This window comes from Callorhinus ursinus, unplaced genomic scaffold (genome assembly GCF_003265705.2).
Source record: "Callorhinus ursinus isolate GAN/ISIS: 27379988/994484 unplaced genomic scaffold, GSC_fseal_2.0 scaffold4, whole genome shotgun sequence".
NCBI lineage: Eukaryota > Metazoa > Chordata > Mammalia > Carnivora > Otariidae > Callorhinus > Callorhinus ursinus.
This window is the reverse complement of record NW_027397066.1, coordinates 143,340,569-143,354,042: the sequence shown is the minus strand read 5'-3', so window position 1 is coordinate 143,354,042 and position 13,474 is coordinate 143,340,569. Positions and strand designations below refer to the sequence as shown.

At 43.3% G+C, this 13,474-nt stretch overlaps 1 protein-coding gene across 11 annotated transcripts in view; it reads right to left on the bottom strand.

Annotated features, from left to right (window-relative positions):
- Positions 1–13,474, bottom strand: part of PALLD (palladin, cytoskeletal associated protein) — a 419,708-nt gene that overhangs the window by 74,173 nt on the left and 332,061 nt on the right. The window contains exon 1 of one of the 11 annotated variants that reach the window (XM_073892479.1): positions 9,607–9,719. The exons of the other annotated variants lie outside the window; for them this stretch is intronic. The gene's annotated coding sequence lies outside the window, so the exon portion shown is untranslated. Of the gene's footprint in view, positions 1–9,606; positions 9,720–13,474 lie in introns of those variants that run through there. 11 annotated transcript variants of the gene reach the window in all.

Sequence of the window (13,474 nt, the reverse complement as noted above, 5' to 3'; positions counted from 1 at the left end):
GGGAATCATATCCCACAAAGCCACCAACTTAAGTGTTTTAACCAGACACTCTATGAGATCACGAGGAGAAAACAAAGAGGAAAGAGGCAGAGTTGGACAGGAATGCCTTTCGTTTCTCTCCTTACATGGCATGGGGACGGTAAAGCTGAGGATACTGAAGCTCATCTCATCTAGTCTCTAGATGACCAGGGGCAACAGGAGTTGTTTGGCAAAAGACAGCTGGCTGTGAAGAGCCTGACTGAGAACTATCAGCACATGGGAAGACAGACTTGGGATGACAGCCATTTCCTCAGCTAGTTCAGAAAATAAAAGGTGGTGGCATGAAAGCAGTAGGCCTGCAAGTCACGGACACATTTCTAAACCTCACTACGCCATTAAGGTAACACGCAGATCTCTGGGTGGTCAAGGAGAACACCAGGTGTATGTTACCCTTGCCAGAACATGACCCACAGGTTCAGTCAGATCCTGTGGTTTCATAATACTTTAACCTTTAATCCGACTGCCGAGAGCTAGAATGCCAAATTTTTGTTTCATAATTTTAGTTGAACGCCTCTTGCCAACAAAAGTGATTTTTTTTTAAATGAAAGTTGCAGAAGGGATATGGTATTTGAAGCCAGACCTAAAGCAGTGATGAAAGGATGAGCTGATTAGCTCAAAGTCAGAAGAGAATCCATAAAAGCCATTATGTAAAAGAGAGAGTTATACTCAAGTTTCAGAGCAGAGCCAACTGTCCCAGCAAACTTTGTTTCAAGATATTCAGTCTTCATCATATTCTTTGCTAATTCTTCTAAATGACTGTATTCTAAATGTACTGTATTACTTCTGTGAATGCTACTTATTGTGCTTACTTAAAACACAGTAAACCAATCATTGTTATACTAGACTACGAAATCATTATCAATATAATTCGGAAATATGACCTAACTGTAGATGTAAGTAGAGCATTACAGTAAAACGAACTGTAGCCACAGTAACATCGAGCAGATATTTACAAGTCCAGTTTGATACACCTTCAGTTTCATGATCAGATTTGCATTTGGCTTAATAAGTAGACAAAATCAAAGCATAAACACAAGGTAGGCCGAGCTCTAAGCACAGATGTAGAGGTCACAGAACCTGCCTGGGAGGTCCTGACATTACAGCGCCAGAGGCCAGAGTGCCCGGTACACGCTGACTGCCAGCCAATGGCTGAGCTGTCTACTCAACACCACTGTTACTTTTTCTCCTCAGCTGCCGGCCAGGGCAGGTGGCCAAGCTGCAAAAAGCGCCATTGTGTGGTTCCCTCGGTAACCAACCGGATTCCTCCATCAGGATTCCTTTCCCAAGTCAACTGGGCTTTAGGATTTTAAACATTTCGCATTTCCCCTTAAAAACTTTCCTCCTGAACTTGTAATCAGTGTTCTTAATTTGACTTTGCCAGATTTGCCATCTGTGCTTAAGCTTTCGGAAAATTCTGCAGTTGCCCACAGTGCACATTTTCTAGTGGTAATATCACCCTGCGTCTCGGGATGCTTGGTGTGCTGAAAAGAAAAACAGAGCTGGGAGGCAGGAGATGCAAGTCCTGCTATAGATGCAAATTCGGAAAGTCAACCAATTATACACTTTATACTTTTTAACCTGTAGAGTGGAAGCAAGGACACCTGCCCTCCCTAGCTCCGCTACTGGGATGAAGCAAAAGTCCTGGTATTTTTAAATGAATGAGAACTTGGCCCTTAGAGATGGCCATGGATTTCAGAAGTCTCAACCTTGATATGCTTGTGATGGGCCTGGATTTAGGCTTTTCTAAATCACTCAATATAAAAGAATTCCAAGGAACTTCCTCAAGTGCACCTGCCAGATTTTAGCGTTCATTTGTCCCCTGCAGCAAGGAAGTCAACCTGAGAAAAGGTCTGGCAGCTTCGCCCACCTGGTGGTCTCACGGAGCATCTACAACCTTGTTGATGAGTTCTGGAAAAGTAGAAGAGGCACTGACATTAAGCAGTATGATTCTGTGTGTTTGCAAACTGACAACTCCTGTTGGTTGTCCACGGAGAAGGGCCAAGGAAATGCCTGGACTTGGACAACGGCCATCTTATCCCTAGATCATTTCTCTGCCTTTCAAAGAGATCTGCAAGTTCTTATGGGCCACTCTCTCTTGCAAATAAAAGCTTCCCCTTGGAGAGGAGAGGTCCAGCTCCTTATCTACCGTCCCTGGGTATCCATAGTCACTTGCCTGGATGGATCTGCGGTTGCTGATGTGGACACTATGTGCTCCAACGTTCTGTGATACAGAACAATGAAGTCATATGTAAGAAAAGTATGGAGCACAAGTGGATTCACTTTGTTTATTAATAAGTGCCTAAAATAGAGTTTAAAAAAAATCCACATATCACCTTCCATATAAATGCATCCATTTATAGTTATGAAGGCAAGTAGGAAATGAGACTTTACCAAGAAAAACTATAGTTTTCCATATAGTTTTCCAACTCCAGCGTTGAATTAGTTCATTTGTGGTTTTACCAGGATATGCTTTACTTCGATAATCTGTTACTGGGAAGATTCTGCAGGCTACAGCTTTGTCAGATGACAGGATCTCTACTCCACCTTCAAATAATGAGAGTCAAATTTTCTCACTTTCCACACTCTTTTGGAGCAAAGTCATCTTCTTCCAAGGCTTTAATTAATTGCTGTCCCCACTGTTATCTCCCAGAATGTCAGATCTGGGTATCTCATTGCCTCCTGGACACCTCCACGGCGTGATATGTTCAAAACCAAACTTGCCCTTCCTTCAGAGCTGCCCCCACCCTGTCCCATCCTCTCTAAATGACAGACCTACCCACCCACCACCTGGCAGGAGCCTGGGAGTAATCCTGGGTACACCCTGCTCCCTCACCTTTCACCTGCCATCAGTACCAAGTATAGTCAATTCCGTCTTCTAACCATGCCCGGATCCAATTACTTCAATCACTTGCTTTACCACTAACTTAGCTCAGACCACCAATATCTATTTCCTGTGTTATTCTAACCATTGCAATTGGTTTTCCTGTTTCCCAGCTGACTACCTATAGAGTGCCCTAGTGGTGTGTTAACCACTCACCAGTGATAAAACAGAAGAAGGCATCTCTGTTGCCCTCAAGAAAGGCATAATCTGGTCGGAATGAGGCTTGATTTAGGTAGCCATTAGAGAGTAATATAAAAAAAAGAAAAGAAAAAAAAAAGCATACCATTAAGAGTTCCTTCAGAGTCTAAAACTCTGTCTTAATGTTAGAGAGATGAGATTAACTCAGTGAAATAATTAGGAATAAACTGGTATACAAGTGTTATTTTAGGAATTGCAAGTGTCTGAGCACTTCAGAGTAGAGTGAGATTAACGTGATGATAAGGATAGGAAATTTTAACAGAAATTTCTGGATACGTGCATAGGAGGTTTACCATAGCAGCCACTCAACAACGCTAGCCACCCATCTACTAAGTGTAGGGCTCTGGTCCATGGAAGTGATGGATAAAGAAAAGACAGCCCTTCTCCTCATGATTGCAGGATTCTGAGGTCCAACAACTGTGGATGTTGAGTCAGAATTCGACCTTGGGCAGACCCTGCGTGTCCATTTCTCCAGCCAAATTCAGTCTCCTCCTCTCCCAGGTGTCTGTTTTACACCTTCCTCTGTCCTCACACTTCCCTCAAACGCTCCGCCCACCCCGTCTGGCCCTCCGCTGGTGACTGCGCTTCCTATTTCACCAGGAAAATAGAAACACGCGGTAGAGAATGCCACAAGCTCCCACTGCCGCTTCTGTCACTCCTTCCGTCCGGGCCTGCAGATGCTGCCTCCTTCCTAGCGCAACTGCGGCGCCGTCTCTGCGTGCTCTGCCAAGGCCAGGGGCTCTGCCTGTGCATCAGATCCCACTGGCCTTCGGATACACAAGGTCAAGGCCTCCATCTATTGCTCTTGGCTCGCTCCCCAGTCACTTGCTGGGGTATTTACAGTGACTGATGAAGATGGCACATACTCAAACATTCGGTGTTGCAAAATAAAACGGTTTGCTGTGAGAAACAGTAACATAAGTACTCCTGGACTCATTTTGTTGACTTTGAGCCACTCTTCTGCCATATTTCGGTCTCCCCGAACTGCAACTCCCACCTGGCATTCCTTGTCTCCTCCCTGGCTTTATTTTCCCCCATAACACATAACTCCACCAGAAGCACTGGATGTCCAATTTATTTTGTTTATGGTTTGTCTCCTAACCACTGGAATATAAGCTTTACAGGGGCAGGGATTTTTGCATATTTGTCCACTGCTTTATTCCCAGAGTCTAGCCAGTACCCAGGGCACTTGCTCAACAATATCTGAATTAACGAGGCTCCAGCCCTGCCATTTCTGATCTGTGTGACTACAGGCAAATGATCCTCTTGAAGTCTCCCTTTCATCATTTTTAAGATGGTGGTGCTGACAGTACTTACTGCGTGGGATTGTGGTGGGGATCAAATGACAATGTGTGTTAAACATTTTAGGGGTGCGTGGGTGGTTCAGTTGGCTAAGCGTCTGCCTTAGGCTCAGGTCACGAATCCAGAGTCCTGATCGAGCCCCCGTGGAGTCTGCTTGTCCCTCCCCCACTGCCCCTACCCCCTGCTTGTGCTTGCATGCACATGCTCTCTCTCAAATAAGTCTTTAAAAAAAAAAAAACCCAACATTTTAGCACATTTTCTGTATGAAGTGCCCAACAAATGGCATTTATCATATGGTTATTTAGAATATAATAATTATACATGAGCATTCAAGTTTACCCTAAGTTTATTTAGTCCCTAACAGGTACTTATTTGGGAATTTAGTGGACTGGCATCAAGAAGAAAAATAAAAGGTCTATAAATATGCTTTCCTCCTATTATTAAAGATTTCATTCAAGACCTAACCCTGACTTTAACAATAATGAACATCCAAGTAGGCAGGGCTGATGTCTACATCTAGGTTCTATGGTAAAAATTATGTTTAGTAAGGAAGTAATATCAGCAACAGGCAGTTTGCACTGACTGGCCATCCAAAACAGATCCCACAGCTGACCAGTGGGGGCCTCGCTTCTGCCCTATTACTACCCAGGTCCTTTTTGCTTTTTTCCCTTCCCCCTCTGCTGTTACAAAGCCAGCTACTGCTGGGATCCCCTCTTTCCATAGCTCTGTAGTTCCAGGGTGGGGTCTCTGTTAGCATAAGGGGAGTATGAAAGGAAATGTACCTCTCTGTACCTTTATTTTCCCTTCAGGGTTTAAATGGAAAAAAGAGAAGGTGGGGTCCTTTTAGCCATTGTTACTGGTATTAAAAACCTTAAAAAAATCAAGTTGGAGCTCTGAGTGCATTTTCCCACAAAAACCATGTTATATATAGTGGCTGGGTTCTATGGTACTATTAATAAAGCAGAATATTTCAGCTATGATTTCTGGGCTGTCCTGGGAACCTAACCACAACGTGGGACCTGATTTCAATGAAAAAGTATGTTCAGAGTTCCCAGCAACCAATTTACACACCCACATTCAGAATCCAACCCATCTGAAAGGTGAGGGCTGCTAATTCTCAGTAAGATTGACACTTTCACAAAGATACCACAAATGTCGTGAAGAGTCGAAGCAAGCTGAAGAGTTCGGTGGTCGAGCGGTACTTCATTTCTATTTGGATGGCATTCCTGATCCCAGTTCTAGAATACCGGGAAATGTGCTGGGTCTAGCTCAGAGAATTTTGTGAGAACAAAGTGTGGTAAAAGAATGCAACACATCCAGCAGAGCCTGGTTAGTGATAGCTATTTAACAAAAGTTAGTTCTCTCCCCTCCCATTGGTGAAACTTCAGTGTCTTGTTCTTTTTACTTGGTTTTGGGTCTCTTCCTATGAATCTATTTTTAACACTTACATAGGGGAAAAATGCAACATTCTGCCAATAGAAACCAGAAAATGGTTATTTGCTCATTTCTTCTGGCTGACACACCTTGTCTGCGAATGGCAGCTTCTCCCTCAGGAGGAAATCTCTTCCATCAAATAAGCCTTTACGCCTTCCAAAAGTCCATGCCAAACTGCGAAAATCACCATCTTAGCTTACCAGAGTGGTGAGGCTTTGGCAGTTGGGCCAATGCACATTCAGTGGGAGACCGAGGACAGACGTTAACTAACCATCCACATTTTCAGTTTGTTTCCTTGTAATCCTTATCCCAAATATACACGTGAGAGAGCCTCGCCTAACTGGGACGGCTTATATTCCATATCACAGTTAACCCTAACGCACGTAACCAGTAAGACAGCTAAGACCTCCTGCTCAGGAAGAAGTCTGTGCCTTCCGTAGTCAATAGGGTCGGGCAGACAGCTGTCGAGGCCACTCGTTTTTTCAGAATGCTTCTCCCTCCCTTATCCCTGAGGCCTTCCTTACTTCCATCTTCTCTCCATGCCTTTCCCGGGAGAATGGGCTACTGCTCTCTATTCATCAAATCTGGGATGAAACCTTTCTAGTCTACCACCTCCGATTCTTTATCCTTTGACAAAATCTGAGACAAAACTTTCTGTTAAAACAAAACAAATCTCTTGAATATGTGCAATTTCACAGGGATTTTCTAGAGCCAAAAACTTGGGACACAGAACTAGGGAGAACTGAGTGCTTCAATTTTACGTTTGTATGATCATTGTATGAAGATTCCTATCTTCCCTACACCTTTCTTTAAAATCTGGTAGAGTTCCATTTCTTGTTCTGTGTCTCAAAAGAATACTTTTTGGACGAGCCAATACATTTAATGCGTTGGGAACATTTTCAAAAAGTTTAGTGCTCTTTTAACATATCTTTAATTTTTAAAGTGTATATTTAGTGTCTGTCTACCCCACTCCCCATCTCCTTGAAGAGAATTATTTTGCAAGATACTGCATAGTAGGCAACTTGAGAAGCATAGTGAACTTTGATTACCCAATGTTTACCTGGATCTTCTGAAATAAATACTGAAAAAGTACAATATGTCTTGCTGCAAAACTGTGTTGAAATATATACAGAAAGAAAGATAGCGTCTAATACACATTTTTACAGTATCCAATGATTGTGAAAAAAACTGTGGAAAGTGGGAGTAACAATCAAACAACTGTTCAAACAAATTAATAACTTCCTCTTGAAATGTCTTTAGCACCTTGAGCTGTGTGGACTCCTTGATAATCTCCAGGAAATACTTTGTATTTCAGTAGTACACAGTTGTTTCAAATATAGTAGAGTGTAAGAATTATTATAGTCTAGGGAAAATAGTATTTGGGGAGATAAAAAGCAACTATTGTCAAAGTAGTACAAACCCTACAGCTCTTCTACAGAGATGACAATACTATAAAGTATTTGAGATCAACCACAGTGCAATGGTGGTAAGCGGCATTCAATTTTCAGTCTGTTATCTTAAAAAGTTTTAAAAGTCACCTAAACTCTAGAGCCCACAAAGACATACTGAAGCATACCAGGGCTACCCTAACTAGGACTTTTATCTATCTGTTGCTTACTCAGTCAACGTCCTCACCTGGCACAGATTGGATATGCAGTTATTACGCCATTTAAAGCAGGCGAGCTACTTTATTTGCCATTCCAGCTGTCAAAATTAAGATTCATGGTTTCCAGCAGTCCCCCCAAATAAAGCTATGTTATTATAAACCATCTACCCATGCTCTTCACTCAGATCAAGTTTTCACACAGCTGAAGAGATGGTCAGAATGTTGGCATGTTTTGTTATTTACTGAACTTGCCTAGTTTCTTATTAATGGATGTGGTGTGGGCACTGGGCAACCCACCTCACTCCTTATTCTAAAGACAAAAAAAGAAAAATAGCCAATAAATCTTATTTTATATAAAATAGAATAAAAATAAAGCTTAGGAATTAGTTGAAATATCTGTTGATTATATAACTCTTGCCTACTCATCATACATTGTTCAAGGTACAATAAGGCAATCACCCTAAGGCATAAGGGTGCATATACTTCATACTGTCTCTTTTATCAGTCAATAGAAACAAACCCCTTATCAATAATTCGCAGTCTGCCAGATCTTGAAAATAATATCCCCTTTCCCCGAGGATGTAAAAATATAGTTAAAAAAGCTCATGCCTTTGTATTGTGAGCTCTATAAGCAAACAACCAAACCAAAACCCCTGGGCAATTAGCTGGACAATTTTTCCTCAGTGGCCGTTGTTGATACAGTTGTGACGGAAGCCTTCATAACACAACTAAGAACGTGTCCTCAAAGGCAAAACCTGGCAGTTTCCAAAGTTGGTAAGACCGATGCTGAGCCTGGAGCATGGGGGAGGGGCGGGAGAGGTGGTGACGGTAGCTTTGCAAATGCTGGTTAACCGAAGTGTGTTTTATTTCATGCCTCAGAAACTCGGGTCCGTCCACTTCTGCCTTTCTCATACTAGTTCTCTGTGACTGCAAATCACATTGTAGATCCAGCGGGCGCAGGGCTCTAGCGACTCCCCAGTCTAAAGAATGCACACCCATCCTGGTGTTTCGCCTGCAGACCAGCAACTGGACTACGCTCGTCCAGGCCTGCTACTGGAGCAAGACCCAGCTCTGCTGGGTGGAAAGATGCCTGTGCGCCCCCTTCAGTCCCCAGCAAATGCAGTAGTCCCAAGCCTCACTCCAGACCCCAGTGGCCAAACTCTCCATTCTGGAGAACCACTTACCATTCGGGACAGAACCTCCCCGAATGTTAAATAAGGCACGCAGGGGAGAAGCCCCCAGCCCCAGGGTAGGGTCCGTTTCTTCCAGGGTCCAGCCCCCAGCTCTGCGCCCCAGATTTCTGAACACACAGCATACCAGAGAGGGCCAGCCTGACCGTTTGCACAATCCTTTCTCGTTGGCTCCGCCGTGGTGGGTGCACGCCGCTAGGTCTGCAGCCACGTCCAGGGGCCCGCTCCCCGCGCTCTGCCTAACAAAGCAGCTACCGCCGAGGGACCGCGGGGACCCCCCTCCCCCCGCTTCACCAGCAAGCCTTGCAAGATGAGCCTAACGACTGCCTACCACGGCACCCTGGTGGGGGAAAGCCCCCAAGTGACAAGCAAACTTTCTCTGCATGGCGCCAAGGTGGGGTAAACTGTCCAAAGAAAGGAGGATGGGGTTGGGGAGAGGTAAGGGCGCAGTGCCCTGGTTTGGCTCCAGATGGATGGACCCTATGGGCCCTTCCCCCCAACCCCCTGCCAGCTGCCAGGGAATGAAGTCATCCCCTCATCCCTTAAATCTCTGCCAGCCTCGTTTTTTCTGCCCTTCCACAACAGGTTTGATCCCCGTGTGAGTGGGGCCACGAATAAGTGAGGGATGGGGTCAGAAAAGTTTGTAAGAGAGGGAGGAATCATCCATGGCAGCAAAGCATCCCCAGTCCCGACCCTGTTAAGATGAAACAAAATTCCCATCTGGAACTGTTTTCAGCGGTTCCTGCTCTGATCTGGCAAAGGGGAGGGAGGGGGCTCTGCGAGAGGACCCTCCACCGCTAGAAACTGCATTTAGAAGTTGTTCGGCCTCCCCGCTCCCCACCCCCTCATCCTCTTCTAAAGCCCTCCCACCCCCAGCTCGCCTACCACCCCACACCCTTCGCTCCCTTTAATTCATACGTTTCCATCAGCCTAGGGGCCACCTCCCGCGCGCCTACCTCGGGTCTCAGGGCCGCGCCCCCGCCGCTCTCTAACTCCCAGTCCTGTGGGCTCAGTGGGCTGTGGCCACAAGCAGGTACCGGCGCTATATACCCAGACGCGCCGCTCTGCTCCGTGACTCAGTGAGTCTCTGAAACGCTTCTGTCTGTGGTGCTTCAAAATAAGAGTCCTCAAAGGAGGCGTGGCGCGAGCCGCACCGAGCGGCCCCCAGGTTAGCCAAGGCTTCCCGCCCCCTCCTTCGTGCGGTGCTCCGCCCTTTGCATCTTTCTATTGACCCTTCCTGGGGCAGCAAGTGATGAGTCGGGCTTTCTCGGAACTTTTAAGAAAGAATTGATAGTGGGAAAGAATTTAACTTTTTATTTCTAGGCCTGTGGAGATGTTGGCTGCGGGGCAGGATGATTTCCCCCGTTTTTGATTGTTTTTCCTTTATAGACTAAAAAGAAACGTTCAATGACTCCGACTCCAGGGCAACATTCTTGGGGCCTGGAATGGAAGCCTGCTGTGGAATGGTAGCAGCCCTGAAGGCCTGAAACTGCGGGGCTGAGGCTTGGGGTGGGGGAGGGTCCAGTTCCTGCGGTCTGCTTACATGTAACTGGGGTGCTGCGGATTTGCAGGTACATGTAGAATGTGCAGCATTTAAATAAGAAAGTGCAGCTAACCCTGCGGTACACTCCTTTTTTTAAAGTAAGAGGATGATTTCTAGATTTCCATTAATTAGCTTACTCTGTTCTGCCTATCAATGCGTAACTAAATTTAGGAGCCCTTAGGGTAAGAAGTGTAACTCATTCTGATTTAGCAACATTTTAGGAACGTGGTCCCTATCTTGTCTTTTTCTTTGGCCATAAACTATAAGAGGCTCTGAGTCACTTGTTTTAACCTACTACCTGGGGATGTCCGTAGAGTGTTTTAGAGTAGGAAATGGACGTTCTGATTCCTGCATTAATTTCCCATGAAAATTTGTGATTTATTGTGGGCCTAACCCTAAGGCCAGACCAGCAATTTTTCCTTGCACCAACTCAGCTAAGGACACCTTCCCTCTGTGCGTAATCCTTGAGTCCATAATCCTGTGGTTAGTGTCGGTTATTTCCGTCCTGTTACTACTGGAATGTATGCTCCTTGACCACTGAGACCAAATTTCTTTTACACACAATAAACTGTCAATAAAATCAATGAATGAATGTTACCTAACATTTACAGAACATCTGTTGTGCCAAGGCCCTTTCAAGTAAATGCCAATAATGCCAACTAGATTTGAATAGCCAGTGGACCACATGTTTAAATTATCTAGTAATTTTATCCCTACCTTCATTAATACTGAACAATAGGGTTTCTAGGTTCACAGCCCTGAACCAGATACTCTCTCTCTGAAATACCTTTATTTGTAAATTTAAAATGATGTCTATAAAATATTCAAATAAACCCAAAGTGGATGTTTCCCTGTAACTCTACCAGAGATAAACATTGTTAACAGCCTACAGTCTTTGCTTCCAGACTTTTGCGTGTGTATTTAAACACATAATAAAACAGAGATTAGATCATCATTTACATATGATTCTCTAACCCACTTTTTTTTAAACCTATAATACACTGTAGTCATCTTTCTAGGCGTAACACAAGGCACTACCCTCTTTTCAATTTTTGAGAGGACAAGCAGGTAAAAAACTCAGTATTTCACTGTTAAACTTTGCCTTTGACTTTTTAGTTTGCTCATCCCCATGTCAAATGGCCATTAGGGCGACAGCAATGACATCACTTGGCGTATCACAGGATTTTCTTGCAGGCTGCAGTGTGAAGTGAAGACAGAATTCTAAAATGAGAGTTAGAATTTAGGAATCTGTGCCCTTAACTGTAGAACTCTAGAGTTTTCTTATTTCCACACTAATGGGATTAATTTGATGAATTTTAACTTTTGGTTCTTAAATTTTGTAATTTTATGATTTCGGAGTCCATTCTCAACATGAACACAGAAGGAATAAATTAGATAAGCATGGGTTCCTACCACCGTACATGTTTACCCACCGTGGGAGGGATCGTAGGGTGGAACAGATGGGTTGATTATCTGCAAGAAAACATCCAGCACCAAAGAAGGCATGACCCCTTAGATCTGCCATCCCTACCTTATTCCGTCTATAGGAGCCCAGTAAGCAGCATTTGTGTGGATCAGTTTTCCTTTCTCCGAGCTCAAATCCAGGAGGATTTAAGGAACTGGTACAAAACACTGAACATGCTAATGCTTTCAACTTTTAAACTTTTTATGCATGAAGTGTGGGAGGCGTGGATACATTTTAGCTATCACTTTGGCAAATTCCAGAATTGTGAAAACTATTATCAGTAGAAGCACTGATAGGAATTTCTGCCAAGCCTGAAAAGAACACTTCATCCTCTCATACTCACTGAGGATTCTGATCAACAGTCTTCTCTTTAGATTGTTTTTTTTTTCCCTTCATTCTCCCTTAGCTGAAACTTAAGAGTCCTATGGTTTTAAGGGAAGACGAAAGGGGTAGAGAACAAACATGCAATCGACTTTTACTTGACCAGGGGCTGCACTCTTGGGATTCCCTCTGGCCTCCCTGGGAGTGTTTGGCATTTAGGACTTAAAAGTGTTTTGTTTTAGGACTCTCGACTCTAGCTTCACTTCTGGCACACTTTGGCTCACAGACCTCTGGCTTCCAACATACAAATTTAATTAGAGATGAAATAGTTTGCTCAAGAGTCTGGTTGTTTGGGAAGACACGTGGAATGGGTGAAGGTAATCCTTCAAGCCATTCCTTTACATGTTTTTCATCTTCTCTCAAGTGAAAAAGGTGAGACATAGGTGGTTAAAAACTAAAAAGAACAACAAAAGACAACTAAAAACAAATGGTGTTCACTGAGCAAACAAGATCTTGGCAGTGCAGCCAAATCATAGATTATATAGAGATCTACAGATATAACTGCTGACAGGTACTACACAGCACTTATCTCAGATATGCTCAGCAGAGGGAACAATACTTTATAAATGGATAGTATTAGCAAAGCAATATCCTCTCACCAAATGTCCATTCAAAACACTACCACCACAACTCTACATGGTTCAGTCATGCTTCTCTAACCTATAAATTAAGGCCGAATTCTGTATTTTCATTCCTTTCATTTACATGTAGTAGTAAAAGAATGTTAGTAAATCTTCAGGCATTCTGCTTAAAATAATATTTTAATGAGAATTACCAAAAACTTGAGATTTTCTTAACTCTTGGCTTTGGGGTTGGCACATTTTCTATAAGGTGTCTTTTGTTACACATTCTCCTGGAGTGATCAATAGTGTGTACAATATGTTCTGATATCAATTCAGCATAAGGGAATATTTCCATTCATTTCCGGTGCTCTGATATGATTTTTAAAAATTTGTTGATGTAGCTCTTGCTATATTTTTAAAAGGTAAAAATCTTGGTTGAATGGACCATTTCTTTTCTTATAGATACTACTTTTGCAAGGGTTCCCAACTCCATTCAGCCAGCTCTAAGAACGAGACTAGGAAAATAGTAGAGCAATTATAGATTTTATCTGATATTGGTTCCAATTAATATTATTGGAAAAATGTTTCTGGGAGAATGCTTAAGATCAATTTTTTATTCTATTCATTTTAAAAATGAGCCCTTTAAAAAAATCTTGGACCACTTTGAATGTGGACCCTTTCTGATTAACTGTAGCATTTTCTAGGACACGCATTTGTCTCCATATTAACAACTACCAAATTATTTTAACAAAAGGAAGAAATCTTTAAAAATGAAAATGTGTGTCTTCGCAAGAGGCTAAACACTGTGCATTATGTGATCATGAATACAGACTATTAGGGGAGGAGGTACAGGGCAAATCTCCAAGGACAAT